This window comes from Anopheles merus, chromosome 3L (genome assembly GCF_017562075.2).
Source record: "Anopheles merus strain MAF chromosome 3L, AmerM5.1, whole genome shotgun sequence".
Classification (NCBI taxonomy): Eukaryota; Metazoa; Arthropoda; class Insecta; order Diptera; family Culicidae; genus Anopheles; species Anopheles merus.
Genome location: NC_054085.1, coordinates 36799457 through 36825436, shown reverse-complemented (window position 1 = coordinate 36825436; position 25980 = coordinate 36799457). Strand labels below are relative to the sequence as shown.

Here is a 25980-nt window from a genome sequence, read left to right as displayed (position 1 = left end):
TGGGTTTTATTACTTTTATATAAATTTTAATATAAACCTCTGTAATATAAGAAAACATTAACATTACGACTAACATCTCATAACTTCCTTTTTCTCTTACAATGCATTTGACATGCATTTTTAGACGCTGCACAACGGAGGGCGAAAATTCACACCGAAGAAACCCACCGCTGTGCGGCCGTGGAAAACTTTCCTTCCTTTCCAGCTTAGCCCCGATATCGCGGATGTCGTAACGTCTTCCCCGTGTTTCCCGTGTGCCGGCGCACGGCGAAAAAATAAAGGGTTAGCGACGAGAAAAAGTGCTCCGAAGTGCAGCAGCAGCAGCAGGGCGCCGGCAAACGTTGAAGCTACCACTGACCTACACACAAACACAGCTCTATGCAGCCGCCGACACGCCGACACGCTATGTATGCCAGTGTCATGGTGAAGAGCATAGTGGAAGGTATACATAGAGCAGCAGCCGGGGAAAAAAAGCGACAGAAACGTTCACAACCGCTCCACCAAGTCCACATAAAACCCCATTGACGAACGGAAACGCACAGGGAGGGGGGAGGGAAATGCATCCAACGTCATTGCAGCGATCGCGCGGCCCCAGCCCTGTGCATGTTGTGGCACGTGATGGGACGGCGACGCGGCGAGACGACGCGCTGGTGGTGACGAACAAAGGGAAAAACTAGTTGAAAACTAACCCACAGACGACGGGCCAGCAGCAGGGCAGCAGACCCCGGGAACGTTTGTGTGCTTGTGTATGTGTGTGTGTGTGTTGGTGTCTGGTGGAGAACAAGGGAGGAAATAAACTCCAATGAACTGTGCCAACCCGGGAAACGTGATGCGCCGAGGAGTGCACTGGATTGCGAAGGAATGACATTTGATGCAATGACAAGGAGAGAAAACGGGGGGAGATGGTGTATTTCCTATTTTTTTTGTTCTCTTTTTTCTATACTGTGTGTGTGTGCTATGTGGTGAATTGGATCAGCCAAAAGGGGAGTTTTGTGACAGGAAAATGGAAAACCATTTCCACCCCGAAGCGATGATACTGGTGAGCCGGGAGACGATGCCAGATGGAATGTATTTCATCCATAACCTTAACGATGCTCTTCATAAGCGCATCAAGCATAAGTGTACTTCAAAGTTCAACAAGAAGAGTTCTAAGAAAATTCGAGTTTAAATTGACAGTTTGGAATAAATAGAGAAAGAATAAATTTCACTTTTGAATATTGAGAATTGACAGAATATAATGTAAAACATAGAAAACATTTAAAACTTTTACAACATACCAAGCGAATCTTGAAGAAAATGTAGAAAAAAGTTGTTTGCTTACCTGCAAAAGAAGAAAGAGAAACAAACAAAATAATTAATAAAATACGCATTTGGCTCCAATCAGCTCCACGCATTCTCCCCCAAATGCTCAGCCCAATCAGCGTTTGTTGACGCGTGTGCATGTGTGTTAGCTAATCGCAATCATTTCTCGGACCATTTTCGTTGCAACGATTGTATCAGCCATGCAGCAATGTGTGAAGTGAAAAACAAAAGGAAAACAACGAAGCAGACAACTCCCAGCAGCAGTTGCCCGAATCGAACGCAAAACTGCGCAGAAGATTCCACCATTGGCCCGGCGGCCGGTCAATGATGGGAAGGGGTCGGGGTGGGTGCAGTGCAGGGCGCAATGCATTCGAAAGCGAATTTCTAACCACGTCCAACAACACGTCCGCTCGCGACGATCAAGAAGAACATGCGGGACGAACAAACAAACAAACAAATGGAACATTAAAAAAAAAAGTGCACATACAAACACACATAAACACGCACCATCCCTTCTGCTACTAACTCCACGTCACTACAGGCCGGTAGTATCTCTCTCGCTCTCGCCAAGGTGATAAGAACAGCAACGCGCCACCAATACCCGCGCGCAAAACCCGTGTAGTATTTTGTCCATTACACTCCACACGTCCCTGCAGCCGTCGTGGCATCGTGCATCAGGATCGGTAACCACCCACCCCCCCCCCCCTTGTCTACCGGGTGGACAAGTTGTCGGTGGGGACTGAGGAAAAGAAACATCAAAATTTCCATTTCCTAAAGTGCTCCTCAAAGATGCATCCTTCCGCACACGGTTCGATAAGTTGTGCGACAGCTTATGGGTGTGTGTGTTTGAGTGGTATGATAAGGAAGTTTCAGAATTTTAAATCAAATTATAGCCAATGTCACGTTTTCCTCACACCCCACACATACACACACACACACACATAGGGTCTGCAAGCCGGCTGCAGATGCAAATGTGCCTTTGGGGTTGTCCACTCCGTCCCAGCCAGCCTGGAGCATCAAAATGCACATATACACGAGGGTGCAGTTTTGCACAAGATGCGCATACGCTGACCTTAAACCTTACAGCACCAACCAAGTGAACCAAATACGACTAGAAATGATTAAAAACCACTCGCTAGTGGAGTTTGGCGGGTTGGAGTCGCAGCAACATATTTCAGCCATTTTTGATTGCTTTGAAACCGAAACGCAACTCCCTGCAGCCCCGCGCATATGCAACTGTAAACTGCGCGCGCCTTACGTAACACCTTTTTTGGCCGGAGGAGCACACACACATACACCCGGTCCGTCACCCGAAACACTCTCGCTCTCTTCTTTCTCTGCTTCCTGTCCCCCCCCCCCCCAACCCCGTTTCACGAGGGCCAATAAACGTCTTTGCGTTGTGTGTGGTGTCGTTTTCTTGCTCGGAACTCGACGACGACGACGGTGATGATGATGATGATGGAGCGGAGCACATGCATGCAACCAGAAGCAACCGCACCGCACATCGCGCACCAGAGCTGCTTATCTACCGTTGCAGTCCATACCCCTCGCCGCCCGACTACACCTTGCCCTTCCCGCAGTCATTTCTAACGTGCCCTCTTTCGGCAGCTTCTTCACAATGGACAAGATTTCAACAGTGCAGCCATTTTTCGATGTGTTTTGCTGCTTTTGGGGGTAGTATTATATTTTTACTGTGTTTTAGAGCATTCTAACTAGTCAGCTGCAAAATTTCAGAACAGTATCTTTGGTAGAAAAATTAGGAAAATTAAAATAAAGCGTTGAATCCTGGTCATGGCACCAGCAACTATTTTAATCTATTCAAGCTTTTTCTATTTCATACTTATAAATGAGCAAAAATTTTTATACACATTTAATCTTCAATTACTCTTCCAAAGGAAGCTTTTCAAACTAAGTTCTTATTAACAAAAGTAACTATTTAACAAACATATTTATAAGCCACAAATCCCAAACAACAAACCTCCACCGTGCGCTTGTTTGTAAAGCGATTGATTGTGTGTGTGTGTGTGTGTGTGTGTGTGTGTGTGTGTGTGTGTGTGTGTGTGTATGTTTTTTTTATGCTTACGCGGACATAAAAACGAAACTGCACACTGCACCACCCCACCCCACACGCTGTGCCCGGCGTTGACGAGCTCAGTTTCCATGTGCCCATCAGTATTTGTGCAGCACCGACGGGCAGAGAGACAGAGAGAGCGGGATCCCGGGGAAGAAGCATTATCAGTAAACCTTTCCCTTCATTCGACTCCTGCTCGCCCCCCCCCCCCCCCACTAAGACTAATAAAAGTTGCACTTCCTTCCCTCACCCTACCACTGGCTTCCCCAATGGCAACGGTAGAGTGCAATCGTATCGTGGTCGACAGCGTGTTATCTGCTCCACACACACACACGCACACCACCTCACTACCACATAAACACTCGCGTCGGCTGCGGTGGTGCAGCCAACGCCGCTTCACGCTGGCCATCTAATGCTCGATGCAACGGCGTACAGCGTTGTGTCTGTGTGTGGGACGGACTGTGGTTCTCCCTCGAACCCCGACTTTGTCGACATAATTTCCACCGGGAGACATTACCACTTCCTTTCCCCTGCCCCTACCCCTCGCCAACCACTCATTTCACTCTGGGTTATTATCAGCATTTTACCAGCTTAGGTGAAGATTAGTTTTAGCAGATTAGCAAAACCGATGCAACAGAGGGCTTGAGGGTTTTTATTTGCAAATGTAGGGAGGCACGGGAAGAGCAAGAGAGAGAGAAACAGAAGCTGCACTTAAGCCGTGAATGAGCCGGTTCCAGGGTGGAGATTGGCAGATTAGATCGGCAAATAAAACTTATATCGTGGCTGGCGTATACTGGACTAGCAGCTTGTTGGCGCAATTTATCAATGAAAGGGTGATAAAAACGGTGACAGAAAGTGTTTTTTTAATTGCAATTTGTGTATTTCAAACAGGATCAATGGATGGGTAAGTGCATTGAAAAAAGTTTATTTATTTTAGCCGGAAGTTTTGCAATCGTTGCGCAAATGTTTGCTTTCAATTCGGAGTCAATTTGAGCCCCTTTTTTGCATACGACTGCAGCGTAGACTGATAGCAAATAAAATTCCCAGAAAGTGCTCAACATTCTTCCCCAAATAACTGTACATTTTTCAATACCGTAGCAAAACGTGCAGAGGCTTCTTGTTTTTTTTCCGCCCCTGTCATCCCCAAATCACGATAAAAGTACGGCCACATAAAACACCCCATCCCGTGCTACCCGAGCCGCCGTCGTCGCCGTCACCGACCGGCCGGCCAGCCAGCCGGCTAAACAAAATGCCAATGTCGTCGTGACATAGACATAGACCGCTCTCCCCCCCCATGCCCTCTACCGCTCCTTTGCGGGTTGCATTGAAATGGAAGTGCACGCTTTTGTGCATCCCATTGCTTCCCTCCGCTCGCGTATCGCGTTTGTAATGGAGCCGGGGGTTGAAAATTGAACGAAATGGGAAATATAAAAAAAATCGTCTCCGTCATCATAAAAACAAATCCACCCCACCCCCGGGAAAGGGGTGGGTAGGGTGGCGGATAGGTGCACACCGAAAACGGCAGGCAAACGGGAAGCTCTGGGGAATTGTTTCAGTCAAATAACACACTGCACCGATGAGGAGGGTAAAAGAAAAGGCTAGGGGGGTTGCATTGTGTTTTGCTGCACTTTTCAGTGAGCTCGTCAGCTCGTTCACTTCTTCGTCTGTGTGTGTGTGTGTGTGTCGATGGCTTTTCTAACATTGGTACCGTATTTTTTTGTTGTTGTTTGTTTTTTGGACTGAAACTTTTCAATTTCGTGCCCGCTCTATGGGACGATGAGCATTAACCACTCCGCCCCTTTACTGGTGCTTCGTCTTCCATCCGCCTGCTTCGTTACCGTTAGACTATCCACAGCACCACCAGCACGATCATGATCACCATTATTGGCCATAATCAACCATAAACTGGAGGAAAGGAGGATAGGGAATGACATAAAAAAAACAGACAAAACAAGTGCGAGGGACCTGCGACCGTGTTTCGTATAGAGCGCATGAAGTCGTTGGGTAGAAACGAAGCATTTACGATTTAGTTGTTGATAGTGCGACAAGCGGGTGGCCTAGATAGTGGGGACATTTATTTTTATTCATCATTAAATGTATTGAAGGGTCGAAAAGCATTGGAGAACTTTGAGTTCTTCAACAGATACAAAATATTAGACTAAAAGTAAGCCTCAGTTCCGTTTCAAACCGATCGGAACATCAAACTAGTTAGTTATACATTATTCAACATCAAAACGTAATGTCGTATGAGCAATAAAACTCTCATGAATTGCACATTTCGTTGGTAATTTTTAAACTTAATTCCAACCCGTCATATCCTTCCTTTGTGTGTTCCACGTGCTGCTAACAATGAAGAAGGCGCCATTCGTGCACGGCTTCTTACACATCCGGTGAGCGAAGATGGCGCCCGGAAGTATCGTACACCGCTGCTCCCCAACCCCCCGCAAACGTTGGTCTGTTCGTATGGTATAAAAATTTGGAATAAAACAAAAGCCGACAACAGCAATGCCTTGATGCCCCATACGCATCAGCTGCTCATCAGAACGGGAGAAAGATGCGTTCGCATTTGCTGCTTTTCAATTGTACGCACAACGTCCCATCCCCACGGCCCCCCAGACACAACAGACCGAAGGGAATGAAAACGACAAAACGCTGGCTGGATTAAGCGGGGAGACTCGTAAAAAAAGTACTCATAAACATAGACAACGCATCCGGGGAACAAAAAAAAATACACAGAAGTCCGTTCCGTTCTTGATGCGTTCGTGTTTTTTGCTTCTTTGCTTGTTCTTCAGCTTCAACACAAATGTCAAATGAAATAAACAAACAGAACAGAGCAGCAAGACGCCAAACCCGGCTGTGTCTTCGCCACTATCTCCCGCTCTCTCACACACTCATCGCACGCATCGCTCACCGCATCCCACGCGCGCGCTCACGCACCAAGCGGCGGTGACGTTCGCTTTCTCTTTTCACTCGCTACTTTCTCGGCCGGCGAAACGACGAAGCACGCGCGTGCGTGCCCTACCAGAAATGGTCTCGCGTTGGTCTAGGTTAGGGAAGCGCAACCTTTCTCTCATCCCAGGCCCAGCAGACCAGCATCATCTCGATCTCGGAATGCGAAAGGAAATGTGGTTCTTCGAAGCGTTCTCTGGTGTGTGGTGTGCGGTGTGTGTGCGGGGCAGCAACCGTTCTCCCTTTTTCCTGCTTTCTCCTGCGCACAATACAGGCCACAATACATACACACGCTCAAGACACCCGCATTGAATCTGAGAAGATGCGAAGCGAATGTTGAGATTTTTTTTTCTTTTTGGGTTCTCTCTCAGCGTGGATGAAGATATGAAAGGGACTGCATAATTTTTTTTTATTGCTCGTTTTTGGGAAGGTTTAATGCCCCGGCGCTACTACCAAGAAGCGCCACCAGAGCATGATGCTGGTTTGCCGTTTTTTTTATTGATCCGTTTCCCATTTTTTGCCTTCTTTGGAAGGTCGAGAGGAGATTTTGATGTCGGTGTCCTTGCTAGGAATGTTTAGGACGTTTTGACGAGAGCTAGAATGCTCGTTGATGCCTTTGCTCCCATATATTGTGTTAATCTATGCTTGACGATTTGCTGGAAGTCATGACAAAACTCACATGAGAGACATTCAACGCTATGCGAAGGCCCCCAAGTAGCTACAGCCCAAGACATTTAGGCTCCTCTCCAATAAAATTCCTGATAGTGTGTTCAATATCAATCAATAGTTCATCGACACACTCCACCTCGTGCCCTGTTGTCAACGCATCGCAAACACTGGAAGCATCAGAGACGCGTTCCGATGGAAAATCATCTGTTCTTGCAATTTAACACACATTCCTGATTTTACTCGCCGTCTTGATTCTAATCTTGCAGCCTTTAAAACCCTTCCGTCGAATGAAAGGAACACAAAAACAAAGTAGCTAATCAACTCAAAAGAAGAAGCACTTCTCCCAAGCCAGAGGGGAGCAGAGGGATCGGGACGATGACGAAGATCAGTAACCCATCAACCCACTGCCCATCAAAAAAGCTGTAAGCCAGCACCACGTGAGAGACCCTTCGCAGTGAAATCAAAATATCTTTCCATCACCGTGTTCTTGCTCTTGGTGCCAGAGAGCACTCGGTTTCCTTTCCACTTCGTTTTATTCACCGAAACTTGCCCAAAAATAAATCAGTATTCGGTTGTGCATCTTCCGAACCATCCCCACCAAAAAAAAGGGGAACCGTAGCACACAAAAAAACAAGCCCCATACCATACAGACATCAGACAAACGATTATGTGGAGAATAGAGGAGGCGAAGAGGCCCCGCGCTTTGCTCCCTTTCGTTCTCAAGCACTCAAGAGCACACCTCAGCAAATGGTGTGTGGCCTTTCAATTTCGGTTTCGCCAGCTGGCGTTTCGCCCTGGATACTCCCTCATTCTATCTTTTCCCATTAGCTACTCGCATTCTTAAATCTTGCTTTTGCGCTAGTTTGATGTTTTTGTTTGCTTGTTCATCGCTGCTACTAGTTACTATATCCATAGTCAGCTCTTTTTATCTTGTTTTGAGTGTAGCCGTTTTCATGCAGTTGGTTCAATTCTTATCATTCACTTATATTGATTCTCTACATCCTTAATTTATTCCTTAAACAACTACACATTGCTATCTTATGTTTGCAGTTTCGATACTTTATCTTTCTCGCAATACGAAAAGATTCTTTCAATTCTTTGGGGATCGAAAATGATGTCAATAATAGCCGCCGCCCTTGCTCCCGCACAAAAGCGCCAACTCACAGCCCGATTCGGTTTTATTGCGTCTTAGAAACCTGCTTTTTGATGTGTATTCTACGCGTGTATTCGTTCTCGTCGTCGTCGTCGTCGTCGTTTACGTTCCATTTTGCCCGATCCCTTGGGCGAACCTGTGCTCTCATCCTCATCCTACGTTCGCGCTGTTTTCCCGCTGCTGCCCGCTGGTTTTTTACTTTTGATTTTTATTGCCCTCTCCCCCAAAACAGTTTTGTTACTCTTTTTTGTTTCGCTAGCTGGTACTCCCCCAGCTCTCCCAGTACGTAGCAGAAGGCTGAACAACGCTGCCGGGATAGGTTCTTCCTCTTCTCTAAGCCCTTTTGGAGATCAGCTTTGCAGGCTTTTATGGTTTTGTTGTTTTGCCGTACGTGTGATGCTGTAGGGATTTCTTACACAATTCTCAAATATTGATTTTCCAATGCTTTGATATTGAAACATAAATTTACAAAATTGTTTGAAGTAACTTCAACGATGAACGATACATCTGGCTTAAAATAAGACACCAGCTGATGAGTTGCGCAGATACAACGACGGAAAGAATTGCATCTACCGAGTTACATCTGGTGGTGGTGCAGAACACATGTGTACGTGTTTGGAAGGAGAATTGCGAACCAGATTTAGAATAGAATGGCGTTCGTAATTCATTTTGTATCGTTTTACTTGTACATTGGAATTGATTGTTGGAATTATTGAAAACACTGGAATTTCGATCACTTGGATTCTTTTGGTTCTGTCTTTTCATTTCGAATAATACCCCTAGCTGGATATTGGTTATTGTAGTTTTTGATTCCTTCACAACGCCTCAAGCACTACCACAAGCGTTCGATTTCCTCGGTACACGCGTGCATTAATCTATCGCCCGATGCATAAACCCCGTATGCTTACTAAATCAGTTCACTCCTGTCGAAAAGCCACACACCGGGAAGATGATCCAGTCCAGCCGACCAAGGCAGCAGAGAGAAGAAAAAAAAAAGCGTCCAAACCACAGTACAAACCACCACCGTACAACCTGGTGGAAGCCTTATGGGCGAGATACGGGTGGTATCCATTCCGGCTGCATATGTTCCACGATGCGCTGCCTGATTGCCGATGCGATATGCATCGTTTCAAAGCCGTAACTCCCTTTCCCCCTTTGCTCCTCTTCCACGCCGAACCAACAACTGCATCACGACGACAAACACACATGCCACAAGCGATCGGAGCTGGTTGGAGCTGGGGAGGCTTCTTAGAACGCCATCTTTTCCATTTTTATACCGTTCTAAACCTAACCGCCCTAGGGCCTCCGTATAGGAGCAGGAGGAAAGAGAGAAAGCGGGACAAGCGAAAAAAAAAAGAAACGCATAAAAAGCCACAACCACACACACATGCACAGAGGCAGGGCCCGGCTAAGTTGCATCCTGTGTTGCACTTTCCCGTTCTCGCCCAAAACCCTCTCCCCTTCTTGGCCATATTGTTTAGAAGGAAAATTTACATTTTTATCTTCCATCTTTTTCCTCCTTTCCGTCACACACCACCCTGTCTCCCTCTTACTCTCTCTCTCTCTTCTTGCATTCCTCGTGGGCTTGTTTGTTTCAAACTGTTTTTTCATGCCTCATGATGCCAGCAAACTGCATCCATTCCGCCAGGAAGCAGCCGCGCCACCCTGGCAAAGGGTGCGTTTTTGGCGTTTGGCGTGGCCTAAACCAAACAAAAAAAAAACAGCATATGCCTCCGGCTTACGGAACGCAACCGGGGCCGACGAATAGAGGAAGATATCTTGTCAAAATTGATTTCAATTGCGATGGCGAAAAACAAAGAGAAGAAGGCAAAAAGTCGACAAAAAGCCGTGGGACACAGATGCACATCCGTTTTTCACGGTTTGATGTACTTCTTGCTTCATTGGGCGAGTGTTTTGCCATTTAATTCTATCGTAAAACTTCCACTGGAGCAAGATATTATCCATCGTTTACTAGCTGAAGCATAATTAAAATCAAAATAATCCTCTGCACGTTTGTTGCTGAAGAATTCGCTTAACTGCAAGAGCACAATCAACCCTTTTCTAAACACACCATCAGGTCCAAGATTCGACGAGCGATATAATTTAATAAAATTTGCACACGTTACCCTTTTCTACGTCGGTTAAACAACCTTCACTCATTATCTTCACCATTTGAATGACGCTCCTTCAGAACATTTCCCCCTTTTCTAATTCTATGTCGTGAGCTAAGTCCTTACGCACAGCATCCCTCCTAGTCCTAATGAAAGTCATGCTCGTGCTGAAGGTCTTACTCTGCCACAAAAGCCGTTCAAAGGGATTCCTCTGAGTGAGTGTGTGTGTTTTGTCCACTTGGAAAGGGAAATGAAAAATTGAATTATAATCCCCCTTTACAGGCTTACAGCGTACACACACTGACACAGTGCAAACGGCCACAAAAAAGGGGATGATTTTCTTTGTGACAGTTACACTACTGGTGGCGCTCAGTGTCAGGCTGTGCTGTGCTGTGTTGGGAAAACAATCGGATGGACAGTGAGCTTTCCAGGATGGGTAGTGCCCGAGGTGGAATGCTTGTCATGTTGTTTACGATACGCTTCAGCTAGAAAATAGGAAGCTATTGGGTTTAGAGCGTTTTCCAGGGGAAGTTATCTATAGAGTTCATTATTTCAGGTTTACGTTCTTCACAAAAAAATGAGTTATATTTTGTCCTTCAGACTATCATTCTAAATATCCTTAATCTATATAAAAAAACATGGTAGCCATTTTTTTCAGATCGTTGATCTTTTTTGCATTCATCCGAAAGCTTGATGTATCTGTCAAAACACCAGAAAACGATACGCGAAACATCAACAACAAAAAATCCCTGCAGGATACCAAATTTACATGCACCCAGATCCAATTTTCGCTTCCCCAAACAGCCAAGCCTGTCCCTAAAATCGTCCCGAAACTCGAAGACTGACTGCTGCGAGCTCCCCAAGAAGCCTCCTGCTCCTGCGAAAGCAAAGCACAAACACGCAACACCAATCTTGTCCAATCTTGCGAGACGTGGAAACTATTATCAGGAGCCGACAAGTGCCTTCATTCTTGACGTCCAAAAGCACATCAACAGACACACAGACGGGAGGGTACAGGCAAAAGGGCAAATTATTCGATCGATTGATTTGCGAACGAGAAAGGCGAAGAAGAGCCGCCAGCTGCGGGCTGGCCTGGGCTGGTGGTTTCCAAAAATTACACATTCTTGGTCCAATGGGGGAGAGCATGTTGCTGCTGTCGCGGGCCTGACGTGGCTCTGTGTTGCGGTGGCATGCGAAAAACGCTTCTTTCCGCCATTTGGATGCTCAGGGTTGCCGATTTTTTTGCCGCTGCTGTTGCGTTCACTTCTAGGTTGTGATCGTTTTTTTTTTCTTTACCGTTTTGTTCTCGAAGATCCTCCCCGAATAGCTCAAAAGCTCCAAGCGGCCTAAAGTGGTGGCTGCTTATTTCCTTCGGTTTTCACTACCAAGCAAGAAGTTCTACCTGCTTACAGATTGGTCCCTCTGGCCCGTTTGAAGGTCCCCAGCTGAAAGCGAACGCGTATGGCGCGTGTGGAAGAGGCATCTCTCCTCCCCGCCGCCGTTGAGGTCCACAAGATGCGGCCACTTAAAATCGCTACCACAACGGGCAAGCCCCTGCCATGCTGCGTATGGGTCGATGCGATGCTTTTTGCTCTCTGCCACTCTGCTGTGTGTTTGTGTGCGCCTTCAAGAAGATGCATCACCAGGAGGAGACGAAGACGAAAAATACCACAAACAGCCACAACCACTACTACTACCACCATTCAAACACAACGAACCTCCCGCCCATCCTCTCTGCCCCAAGCCCCTCCCCCAGGCTGGCACGCGAAAAAGTCGAAGGAGAGCAATTTAGGCGGAAGACTACAATTTGACGAATGGACCCCAACTCGGACCGCGCGCAGCCTCGCATCCTTTACCATGCCGCGGGTTTTCTCCATCGCATTCGCAAACGATCGGAAATCGGAATTGGCCATCCGGGGTGGTGAACAGAGGGGTTCGAGAGGGGTTGGAGCAAACACACATACAGATACAAACAGCCAGAATGGTCAGCTTTTGGAGAGGAAGCAATTGCTTTTGAAAATAACAGCAGCTCAAGAGAAGGAAAAAACAACAACTTCATCCCCCGGCAGCGACCGGCGAAAGGAAGAGTTTTGTGTTAGGTGCAATAGGCTTTTTTTGGTTTTGTTTCGTTTGTTTTATTATTTCCTTGCTTGCGGAGGTTTCAGCACTAGTGCTGGAGGTCTTTTCTTTCCTACAAAAAAGTCAGTACAACCAGTGAAGGACTTTTGCACAAAAAAAGCCGATTAAAAACTCTGATCACTTCCACCCAAAACTGCCACAATTGATCCAATCCCTGTTCGATCAGCTCGAATGTGCGTAACGATGCAAATACTGTCATTATTTGCACCCAAAATAGATCCCCAAGCAGAAATAGAACGCGAGCGCACACAGCAACCCAAAAAATTAGACCAAGTACAGGAATGTGTGTGCCTCAATGGTGTAGCACGCTCTGGCGTGGAGTCGCTGTTGTGTATCGATACGCTCATCCCAGTTTCATTTGAAGGCTGTCGTCGTTGTCGTCGGTGCGAAAGCGAGGCTTAAATTTAGCGAAATTCTTTCCAACGGCATAGTGCAGCGGTTTTGGTGTAAATCGGCTTTGTGCTAGATTCACGATGAGGGAGAGAGTGCGTGTGGCATGAAATTAGATCAGATCGTTCGATCGCTATAAATAAGCAAATCAGAGACAAGCAGCACTCGTACTTTGTGCTTCGGGAGTATTTGTTAAAAGTAACATATTGAAGGGATTGGAGGATTTATTTCAAAGGATTTGAATGAAAATTACATCTCAGAATACAATATAAGCAAAAAACGCCCAAAAGTATGCAATGTGTACAACAAATATTGCTTAAAAGGCGATAGTGATCTAATTTCAAGTTGAGAGCATCACCAAACAAATTTTAGAAGAAAAAAACACTCTCTCACAACCCGCTCGTCTCGTAACACTTTTCAACCAATCAACGAATTGCCGCTAACATGCCTCTTTAAAATTACACCCCATGTTTTGTGCGTTGCGCTTCCAGGCGAAAGAAAATTGTCCGTTCGTGTTCGCCTTCCCACCCAAAAAAGAAAAAAAAATACAGAACCGTTCGCATGCAAACGTAATTAGCCGCTGGTGGTGATGGCGGGTGCAATTAAATGCAAACCAATCTTGCTTGCTGTGTGCGCCTACCCCCGGGTTGCACGAATGCAGTCGAGCAAAAAAAAAAAAACAAGCAAGAACATAAAACAAAGTTCAACTGCTGTTAACAATACCAATTACAACCGATCGGGCGAGAAGAGAGAGAGAGAGAGAGAGAGAGAGAGAGAGAGAGAGAGAGAGAGAGAGAGAGAGAGAGAGTAAAAAAAGCATACCAATGTCACCGTGTCGACAATACAGACGCAGAAACCCGGAAGCGTTTGCGCAAACTTTCTCGCTCGTTGCCGTTGCATCATAGCACCCGTTTTAGAGAATGCAAGTTTAGAGGCCGAAACGCTTTGCCGAAGGTGCTGACGGACAAGGGGGAGACGATAAAATCGGTTCCGTTGCGCGTTTTTTTTTTGTTTTTTTTTTTTTTTTGTCGGAAGCGAAGCTTCACTCTATCGACTCTCTAATTAACAGCTGCAGGTTTGCTTCGGTTACCCATAAACTCCTGACAGTGTCGTGTGCGGTGTCACCGGCGTACAAATTGGACAGCTTCTTCAAATTACGTTTACACGGGCAGCTGCACACAGGACGGGCTGCGCTCAAACGCAACAGCCGAGTGTTCGATTCGGTGCGAATAAATTAACATATTACGCTCGTGTCAGGTTGTTGGCGCAATCGGCACAAGCGCTTGTTTAACATGAATTATTAAAAAAAATGTTCCAACGGCTTCACTCTTTCACCGTTAGACAAAGAGTGGAAGCTGTAATTTGAGCACATTATTTGTTTCATACATTGAGGCAATCGTTCATCAGTTGCGTTGGAGGAATTTAAATGAAAAGGTGGTACCTTCTAGTCGAAAGAACAACACACGCACGCATATTTTACACTTGTAAGCTAAAAACAAACAAAATGAAACCCACTCAACGTGGGAGTTCTCTTTAGCGCACCACCTTCTACTCATCGAATGATTAGTTTTATGGTGATCGTTTTTGGGCAGCGCGACGCCGACAAATAAATTACCTTGCCCGTGGTTTCACTAAAAGCACCCTCCCGTTGTCTTGTTTTAATTCCAACGACACGCGCAGTCGAAGCGGAACTACCATTGAGAAGCGTTACATTAAGGATTATGATGTCATTTTCCAAGTACCTCAATCGCCACACACCCAACCCGAAGGGTTCGGGCAATTAGGTCCCACTGTCGTGGTCCAAGTCGTGATTAATTTCTGGTCGATCTATGTTACCAAACAAACAGACTTATGCCTCTTCAATCATCGGCCGACCGGTGAAATACTCATATTCAGTTAAAATCTCTTTTTCGGAGGGTTTTTTGTTCCTCATTTACCCTACAAACGCTCAAGGTTAGTGTCAGCACGCTGGCGCACTGAGAGTGAAATGTGTGTGACGACCCTCTAAAAGGCTTGTCTCCAATGTCACCCCTTTTTTCTGCCTCTTGCGTGCCGCTATAAATTAATATTGTCAACCCTTTCTCCGGTATTTGTGTGTGTGACAAGGGCTGCCCAAAAGGGAACGGAAGGCCAACAACAGCGAAAGGCGTGTGAAACAGCATTACGGTAGGAGAAAGTAGGGGAAATGAATAAAATTATGTCAATCCGTTCCTGCTCGATCTCTTATTACCCACCCGGGCCGCCGCACATACCAGATCTCCTGCTGTTGGCTCAACGTTCCAGCTTTAGCATAACAATATCGTGCAAGCATTGTTGTCGTAAGGATGCTTGTACTCGAACAGGCACAAACATACGCCCCGGGAATGTGTATGGCAGTGTAAAAAGCCCTTCTTCTGGCGGGCAGAACTGGAAAATTGGAACGGAAATCCTTTTCGTTCATGAGCCTTTCTTTGAGACAGCTTGGCACTATTATTGAACGCAATTACGGAAGATTTGGGCAGAGTAAGCCACGAACGCAGGTCTCATTAGGTTATGGAGATTTGCAATGGCTCATACAATAAACAAACCAACTATTCTTTTTCGTTCAGCACAACTTTGCGCCTTGTGTAGTGTAATAAATCTTATTCCTAACCTCCATCCGGCTGCTAATCATATGCCTATTTCAATGTAAACACAATACAACGAACAACGAAGCAAACCCCACAAATGCTTTAAACCATCATCGCTCAAAGCGCTCCCAAAATCAATGACCGCCCTGGGTCTGATTTATTTCGCACTTCCCTAGCGCGCACGGCGATTAAACTGAGCACCGGGATCAATTTGACCAATTAGTCAAACAGTTGGAAGCTTTTGCCTTTTGCCTCCGCGGAATCGTAGCCACTCTTTGGGCCAAAATCAATGTGCGCTTTTATTAGTTAAGCGTGATTTTATGTGCGAAATAAAAGCACCGAAACGGAGAGAAGTAAACCTCGGGCTCGGTGCGGCGTCACGGCTAGATTTAGATTGCGATTTTATTTTTCGATTCGGGTTCTTTATGGTCAATTACAGTGAGCAGTGCCAACGGAGCCAAATTGAAGATGCCTCCAACCTGTGGACGTGGAGACTGGCCCGCGTGTAGGCAGGAAATTTGGAGTAGCCTGCCCAGAACGCAAGCAAACTCTCCAATAAATTCTTCAACCTTCCGAAGCTTCGCAAAGCGCCATCGATAGCGTGTGCTCTAGCCTGTGTGCGTGTATTGGTGTTTGTGTTCGAAAGCAAAATTTATGACAGTCATCCATCGCACCGCAGCAGCAGAGCATCACGACGTTGATGATGACGACCAAGAACGGCCGACCGATCGAATCTTCTCCGGATCACGGTTCCACTTCTAGGATTCTAGATTGCTGCCTCCACCCGGCGGGTTTGCCAGCTTCTTCTCGCTTCTACAATTAAAGCATACAAGGCCCGGTGATCACCGAATACCCAGGCAGACAAGGCAGTCCGACAGGGGGGCTGCTAGAGTGCGTCACTTTGCCTCCACGCGGAGTAATATCATTATTTCGTCGTGCTTGAAATAGCAAGCTCATCGTTTCGTACTTATGGCGTACATGTGACACGCAGAAGGGAGTGGGGGTTGGAGCGGGAAAGGGAAGCTTGTTAAAAACCTGGGAAAAGAATCTATTTTCTAGCGAGCAATAACATCCAAACGCCATATGGTGCCGCGATCCGAAACAGCAGCAGCAACGAAAACGAAAAGAAAGAAAAAAACACCCCAACAACTTGAAGGATAAATTATGCGCCTCTACAAAATCGGCAACATTCAATGCCCCCTCTCCCGTAGATCCCCTCCACCTCCACTATCCACAGAGTGGAATAGGCAACAGCAAAAGCATCGCAAAGAATCAAGCCAAGGTCACCCCGTTGACGAAAACGAAACGAACGACTTATCGCGGCCGAAGGCAACGAACCTCCGCGGCAGTAGTTTTCGGTGTTTCTGTTTCGTTCCATCTCAACGATCACAACGCACAACGCATAGTGTTCGTAGTGTTCTTGTCTTTCCTCCCATGGGGTTTTACCTAGCTTCCAGTTTTGTCACGGACGGCACAATGATCCACTTTTCTTTGGCCCCATGTTCATCAAGGTACACCGAACATGAGAATTGTCAATCAATTGCTCACGGCGCACCGCGCGCTTCGTCATTATTTGATCGCTGCGCGTCACCGCCACGGTGCTACCGGTTCGACAGCATACCCACCCATCTACCCGTCGCCAAAAGGTCACCCACTTCCCTAGCTTCTCATTCATCGCACACAAACGCACCACCTCTGCAGACCTTTCGAGAAGTAGGGGCGGCAAGAGATCCGGAGGTCTCACCACCATCGGAATTGGGCTTGTGAGACCGTCCGGCTGTAGCTGACGTGGGCTAATGACCACGAAATATCAACGCAATGCGCGAATGGGCACCGAATTCAACGACCGGCTAACATTATGCAGCCGACCACACCGTGGAAGGAAACAATAACGAGCGAATTATCCACGTGAGCTGCCGAGGTTTGCCCGACGGCATGCTGATGATGCCTTCCACTGCTACCGACCGTACGACACATGCTGTGACGCAGTGACTCATCCGGTATGAGTGATTGAACTCTTGTTTAGTCAGTAGAGCAAACGCGGCCACATTCCGTTCGATAAACGACAAATGCTTGTTTAAAATTAATTTGTATTACAATGCCAGTGCCAAAACTGCGAAGAATTCCAATTAAACTGTGTACGAAAACCTATAAAATTAAATTAAAGCCTAACACAAATTCAGAACAATATTCCAACAACGAGAGCATCATGAAAACTGCAAAATAAATGCGAAAATCACTGCCATTCGCTCATCAAAATGCGAATGTGTTCTCGTCGGGCCATGATGTTCGTAAGCGGCAGGGAAAGGAAATCGGTATAATGAGGCAAAAGTTGTTGACCATTCTTTGCCCCCACACACACACCTGCATACACGCATACGCACATGCAGCCCACAGCCAGCGTAGAGTGGAGTTGTGTGCGAGCACCCTCACCGAGCACCACACACTCTTCCACGTGCCACTTAATCCACCTATTAGTCCTCTTAATTGGGCCAGGGTCGCCACCATCGCCACCAGAGACCGCGCGAAACAATCAACCAAAGAGAAAGAAATACGGCGAAGAAACAAAAAAAAACACGCACACGTCCAATCTTGAAACTCCTCCAGCAGCAGAGCTCGCACGACCCAAACAACCCGAAACCGGCGTCGCGTCGAGCCTACCGGAGCGCTATTTTTGCACGTTCCGCAGCCAACCTTCATGCGCGGTTGTAGTTGTAGCTGCACAGCCCTGACAGAGCGCCAGAGGACAAGAGCAGCATAGACCCACACTTTGGGACAAGTTCACGAATAGAGCCGCAGACAAGGGGACAAGCATACCTCCACGCGATCACATCAAGGCCTGCAACGGGTGCTAGATTTTTGAGTGTCGAACGTGAGTACCATTCACGAAACGCGCGGTGAGGATATGCTGAAGTTTGGTGCTACCCCTGCCGGGACATACAGATGAGGGACACACACACACACACAGGCACAGACATTTGTGTCCGAGGTCTACCACTTACCGCATGCGCATAAAGAAGGCGCTTCGGCGCTTTATTCTGCAATAAATGAAACACTTACAATAAAGTAATCTTTATTGTTTACGGAGTTCTTTACGGCACCAAGCTGCTAGAGTCGGGATTTTCCAATACGTCGTCCAATAAAACGCATGACCCTGCAGCATGCAACGCACGTCTCCACTACCTTCGCACACTCCGTTTATGGAGATTTTGCGTTTAAGCATCGCGATTCGCGAAAGTAATCGATCCAACATTTCTTATGCATGTCCAGCAGGCTGCTGCTTGGCTGTAGCTTCGATTAACAATACTTCCCGTAATGATCGTGCCGGAGGACTTGCTGTATTGTAAAGTCGACGGGTGACTTCATCAGAGTAGGAATAAAGGAACAGACACGTTCACCTACATTTCGATTTGATGATAACAACAACAGTCGTCATATTTCTGCTCTCGCTTATCATTTCCATCTACACATTGTATCCTCATGGAAGGTCTGCAATGAATACGATCTCAGACTGCGGTCAGGCTTCAATAATTGAGCGATAACCAAACGGGGTAGCATTGTGCAGCAAAAACAGCCCAAAATGGGCGTCTCTCGAATGATTTCCAAAAGCTCCATACCCCCACCATCTCCATTTCACATCTCATCAACAACTCATTTCGCGAAATGTCAGACAAGATATCTTTCTTTTGCCTTCGCGACATCACAAGGACATCGATGACCACCGTTTTGCACGCGTACACAGCAGCACGCCTATACAGGGTTTTCCATTCCAATTAACAACTGTCCACAGTCAACTAGCAATCCTCGATTTGAAAAACACGATTGTCTACCACTTACAAACAAGTCAAGCCGTTTTTGGTACACTGTCCATTTCAATTTCACAATTGTCGTCTTCGAAAACACACGTCAGATGCGGCACGGGTTGTTTTGGTTTTGGCTGGAACGTGTATCACTTGAAGTTGGGAAAGCTGAGCAACATGGACATGTTAGGCAGTTTTATCTATATTTTAATTTTTAATACAATGCAAAAATTTGTACATTAATCAGTGCTTTTACTGGTAGCAAATGAAAAAAAAATTACAACGTCCCAAAATAACTTAAAAACTGTAACGCTCCAATAATAACTAAAACCAAATGATAAAACTGCTTAGCATGTCCATATTGCTCAACTTTTTCATATTCTCATATTCAATCAAGACCTGTTTACAGCATGGTTCAATTCTTATACACAAGTGATACACGTTCCAGCCAAAACCAAAACAACCCGTGCCGCATCTGACGTGTGTTTTCGAAGACGACAATTGTGAAATTGAAATGGACAGTGTACCAAAACGGCTTGACTTGTTTGTAAGTGGTAGACAATCGTGTTTTTCAAATCGAGGATTGCTAGTTGACTGTGGACAGTTGTTAATTGGAATGGAAAACCCTGTAACACTCTGCCAAGGATGCACATAAATCATGCACGTGCGCTGCCCACACTGTGGCACTGTGGTCTGTGGTCGGAAACATAATTTCTTTTACGTCATCCAAACGGAGACAGATCCTTAGTAGCCGCGCGTAGTATTCATGCACACTAGGTAGGGGGTTCCACTCACGTTCACACACACGCAGTGTTTGTGACAGACGGAAAAGGCATCACACCATAAACGGGAATCGGTGGTTTCCAACACACACATATCCGAGGAATATTCATCTGACATCTTCGTGACAGCTTGTTACTTGGTGGTGTTATTTATACACAGACACGGCGAAAAGTGCTGCGGAGGAGATGGTCCGAGCAGTGCAGAGCTCGCAGAGCAACCCAGCGCTGCCGAGCCGAGGTTAATATTTATGGTAATACGAATAAAACTATTTGCAAGCGGCGAACCTTTCAACTGGGCGCGCGCAACGTCAGTCCCCCTTTGGGGCAACTGTTTAGTCTAGGGTGACGGGTTTGTTTATGTATCTTTGTATAATTTACACTCTCATGGTACGCGGTTGGATGCGTGTATAAGAATGTCTTTAGATTGTAATAAGTTAAGATCAAAAGCGTAATATTTCTTTGTTTCACATACAACTACGCCTATAACCTCAATTCTGTACATGGGACTATAGCCCATCAAAGTTATAAATATACACGTGCACCCCTATCGCCTGTGTCATAGAGTGTCCATTACAGATTAATTATAACTGCTCGATGATGCTGCTGATCATATTCAACATGATCAATCAAGCGCGATCTCCACCCTAATACGGAGTACAGCGAGAACTTGCCATCTTACACACAGCCCAGTGACTCACCGTACTCGTAGTGCCAGGTTCATAGCCCGACGCTGGTGCCTGTGTTATGTCAACAAATCGATGATGGCGGTTCATCAGAGTTCAGACGTCGCATTCACTGTCTCATCGCGCGGTACGCGTGATCTTGCACAATAATATCGTCAGCATGATGTATTGCTTTACGCTCGGATGAGATACACTACACTATCACCCATCCCACTCCAAGATTATGTCCACGTTCAAGGTGAGTCGCTCGGCAGAGATCACGATCACGAGGCAATTTGTAATGCCAACTCCCAGCTTTTCAAGCTAACGGTGGGCGGAGAGGACAGGACATTTTCACAGAACATGTCGAGATCTATTTCCTGGTAAGGGTTACGGTGCGGTGCCCTAGGGCAAGTTGCGATCTTATCAGAACCAACCGGCATAACAACGGGGGAGTGGTGTTCGCTCGATCGCGTTATTGAATCGTCACGATTGCCCACTTAATCCAGCCGTTCGGCTCGGGATTACAAAAAAGGGAAGTCGACGTAGGGAGTATATTGAAAAGCTTGGCGCTCTAGGCGCCTAACGAGCAGAGCAGTAATTATCGTGAGATAGTTGGAGTTGGTCTAGAACTGAATTGCCATCTAGTTAGCATTTAGTTCGAGCTTTTATTGGGTAAGTGGCTTTGATTGATTGTTTTTGCTGCCTCTGGAACCTACTGGAACGGACTGAAATTAAAAGTTCCATAATGTCTGCGAGGCCATACCAGTGTTCCTGGAGATTCAATGTCCATTTATTTCTGGATCAGAGATACTCCAACAAATTTTATGCTTTTAAATAAACACATCTTAATAAAATACATGACCCCGAAGGCTGATTGCAATCTCCGATTCGATTCGCTTCCATCGCTCTGAACATGTCAACTTACCACACATCCACCATACTTTACCCACCAGTGTTTGACCAAGATCAAGTTCTTACACCATGACGTAGTACAACAACAACAAAAAACCCACGATTTAATGCCTCAGCTCGCATAAGTGTGAACACAAACCGATTTGACAGATTTGTGCTGACCGCTTCTCCAAAACGCGATCCCTGCTCCAAGGATCCAATATTGTCCGTGAGACTTACCTGTGGGAAAAGGAGGGGAAGAAAAGAACAGAAAAAAAAAACAGTTTGGATAAGTCGTACGAAGCATTAAAGTGATCGGGTTCGAGATAAATCTCCCTCTGTGTGTAGTAACACCCCTCGTCCTGCACGGTCTTTAATCGTCGTGTCGACCCGTTTCGGTTTTATAAAACATGAAAAAGCCTCCAGCAGTGCAAAAAGGAGTCGCACCGCGCACGATCATCGCGGTGGTAAAAGGAGCGGGCAGACCTGTCAGTATACCGGACACATGTTCCGTTTTCGCACACCGACTCCGATCGCCCTGACAGATGTGACCGGTCCGGTAGGTTGGAAGGTAGGTGTGTGTGTGTGTATGCGTGCAAAGAGCGTTCCCGATCTTGTACGTGTGGCGTGTTATGTTTCGTGCGACGCCACAACACACGAACCACGGCGGAATCGATCTCGAAACCGCGCTCTTGCGCCCTTTCGCTAATTGAAGTCAAGGGCAGAACGCCGGCTACGTCGGGACGGGTCCGATCTGGCTGAGCATGCGTTCGAAGAGATCTTGCAGCCCTACAGTGAAACGTACTAGACGCTCGGGGATTCATTTTTATGATTATAAATTATACTAGGAAGCATATAATAAGCGTCAATATTTATTCACCTTACGTTTAAGTAAGCTTAATCATGTAGATTTATTGAATTTAATCATATGGAAAAAGGCTACATGCTAAGAGAGCTGTTAAAATAAATCCATTGGCCTTAAATAGATCGACATTATCGATCGTACTGTACCGCATCTTCATTCGCCAACTCTCTCGACCTGATAGTTTGATTCGATGGTAGAGATAGGACAATTCAAGTGCTTGACTCACTGCACAATACAAGTGCATACACCTCGTGCATGCATGATTTGCTTAAGATGGGATTTATTCACGACACACTTCAGTTTTGAAGTACTTTATAGATCAATGTAGAGTGCAATGGAGCTGATTTTATGATCATTCTTACTCGGAATTTAAACAAATAGAACTATTTATTGTTAGTATTATTCCTTTGCAATGCTTGAACATGTAAATTATTATTTAACTCCAGCCTGTCATCGAGGCATCATACCCTTCATCGTTATCACTCCACACTTTCCAGTGATGCAATCGAGCACACGTCAATGACTCTACTAAGCATCAGATCTGCCTCCAAGGTTCTAAGTGTAGTCTCGCTTAGCAAAAATTCAGGCACCCAAACACTTGATTATGCCATCGTAATCTGTCTTAATCATGTTAGGGGGTTTTGATTGATAAGACCTCAAACTATCAATCCTCAAGGATCAAAGATCAACCGAACCCAAACACACTGCAGAACTTATTGGAACTTGGCAAGAAATCATGATTTCGTAACGTAAATTTCCCCAACGTGTAGGCATGGAGGCCTCCCACAACATTTCCACCACTGCCACATCAGCCCCGATTGGCGGGATGATAAGCCAGCGGGCACAACCAGCGAGCACGTAATGATTGGTTCTGAAAAGGGTGCGTGTGTGTGCCTGCGGTTGATTGCAACGTGCAAGAAGTGGTGGTACTGTCGATGCACTTTTCAATGTCATTCGGTTGGCAGAAAATGGGGCTGTACCAGAACGGGAGCCGGCAGCATTGATAACCTCCCGTTGTGCGGTTACGTGCCGAACCTCTCGGCGAGCAATTTTTACGCGTGCAGATGCACTCTGCACACACTGTGCATTTATTTTAAAAAAGAAAACATACATTTTCTTCTAATAACTGTGGGGAAAATGGGAGGGGGAAATGACCGAATAAACGCAGCTCACCAATCAAAGAATTGATACTGACGACACTCTTTCACTGTGTTAATTAGACGTCAGCGGGTTGACTTCAAACGCTCCATTACACACTCTCCCTCTGTCACGCACACACAAACATGTCAACCAGCCCGCCGACAAAACCCAATTAGCACCACCAACCAGCCCACGGAGCGCATCAAGCGAAAACATAAAAATGTACTGCAATTGCAGTTTGGCACGCGAATATTCGCCACGTCAGACTGAACAGACTTCCCACCCGAAAAAGGTTGGTTCCCTCGCTGTCCCTGCAAGCGTGCCTAATTTGTCGTGACCACAATAGGGAGTCATGGTTTCCCCCAAAAACTACCTTCCCGCAGGGTGTGTCAATGCAACCGAACCCATTAGAGAAGCATTTTTTTTTTTTGCTGGAGCAAAGCATTCCCCTGTTTTGCCAAGTGCTGATGGTTTTTCTGCACCAAAAGCTGCAAAAAGTGATTGCAAAACAGAAACATAATTTCCCCCTCAAGATGATGCTCACGTTCAATTCATCATTAAAATAGCGATCGATTCAGGTGTAAGGAAAACTACCAGCCCGCCACACATCAAACACACTTCAAATGCCAATTTTACTTTCATACACCTTCACTTGTGCAGTAAGAGCAACACAGCAACGAAACCAAGCAAAAGTGCATTTATCAGCAAGTGAAATTTTCCTTTCAACCAAAGCGGCGGGGTAAGGGCGGGAAAACCTAATTTAAAAAAAACCATCCAAACAACGCTCCCCCATGGGCAGCTGTGTGGGTTTAGTCGTCGCGTGGTTGTAGACGGTTTCGTTTTTATCGGCTTCGCGTTCCGCGGGTACATATTTTCGACAGCTTACTGCAAGTTAATCAAACTAAAACTAGCCGAAAGAAAAACATACGAAAACAAACTAAAAAGCAGCGTTGCCATAGCGTTCGCGAAATCGAGTGTAACGAATCGCGCAAGCCCCTTGTTGTTGAGAGGGGAGAAATTAGCAAAACGAGCGAACAAATCGAGCAGGGGGGGGGGGGGAAGACAAGCAAAAGAAGAAAATGCAAACTATAAAAATACACACACACACAGTGCAAGTGAGCATGTAACAGCGAAAGCGAACAACATGCACCATTGCGAAAGGGGATGGGGGGGGGTGCTGTGTGCAAGTTGTTTGTTTTTTTTTTCTGTTTCTGTTGTTGCGCCTTTCCCCTTTTGGCTGGCGAAAGGCAAAGAAAACAGACGGGGGAAAACGGACGAATTCAAGTTCAAGTTCAGTGCGGCGCAGTGTACAAAATTTTGCACAGCTCGCTTTACTGGCGACCCTGTGGAACTATGACGACCGAAAACCAAATGAACCGTGCTGCTTCCGCTGCTCGTGAGCCCGTGAAAATGTTGTAAAACTATATGACCGTTTCGGCTGGCGCCGCGGTAGAAGGCATACAAGCATTATTGCAATTGGCTTCTTGATATGTTTACGACAATGGAAATTTCATTAAAAGTGTTCTTCAAAGGCTCGGAAGTGTCTGAGAGGAGGCTGAGCAAGGTGACGTAAAAAACCCCTGCTCCGCACCAGGCCGGGAATTGTTGCAGAATATTATCCAGAGCTTCAAGAATGATTTCTTCATTCGAGAGACTTATTTACATAATGACGCTGTAAAAGAAGTAATCACTCGGAATCAATTATGAACTCACCGGCCCCCAGCCGGACTGATTTATGGACAACTAAAATTAAACGATGATAACTCAAAGCACTAAACAATCACTGTACACACTGGCCGTCGCCTATCAGGAAGATTACAAATTATCATGGAAATGGAACGTAAATAGCGGGGCGAAAAGCAACAAATTTCCGCACAACAATAGCTCTCTGGCGTTCCCTCCCTTTCCATATGCAGCGGGCGAGAAGAGCTACATAGACCAAAATAGCATACAAGCAAACGAAATAGCGAGAATATGAAAGAAAAAACAACAACATAAGCAGCACCAAACGAATCCATCAAACAAGCTCCAATTTAGCTTTTAAAATCAAGTTGAACAACCTGCTAGAGCCAGCGACGCATGGTTCAGGTTCATGGTCATACGCATTAATTTAGCTGGCCCCCTTGGAATATCAGCCCCCCCTTGTACCCCTGTGTATGTGTGTGTGTGTGTCTGTCGGTAAACCTTCCTGTGCTTCTTTTTCGCAACAATACACCACCTGGGGGGCTGCTACTACCCTAGGCTAAGAGCGCTATGCGCGCGTTCTAGTGCGCGCTCACTTTTCACACGGCAGCGTGTAGAGCGCTAGAACTCCTCTCCCCCCGTGCTACCCGGTAGGGAGGGGGGAGGGAGCAAAATCACTGCCAACCCCCTCCCTCAGCCCCAAATGGTGGGTTGGTGGAGCACGCAACAGTTAATTACAATTATGAGTCTCCATGGTCCTC

General features: G+C 46.2%; 1 protein-coding gene across 7 annotated transcripts in view; it reads right to left on the bottom strand.

The window, feature by feature from the left end:
* Nucleotides 1–25980, bottom strand: part of LOC121599732 (ecdysone receptor) — a 186505-nt gene that overhangs the window by 70165 nt on the left and 90360 nt on the right. The window lies entirely within an intron of this gene.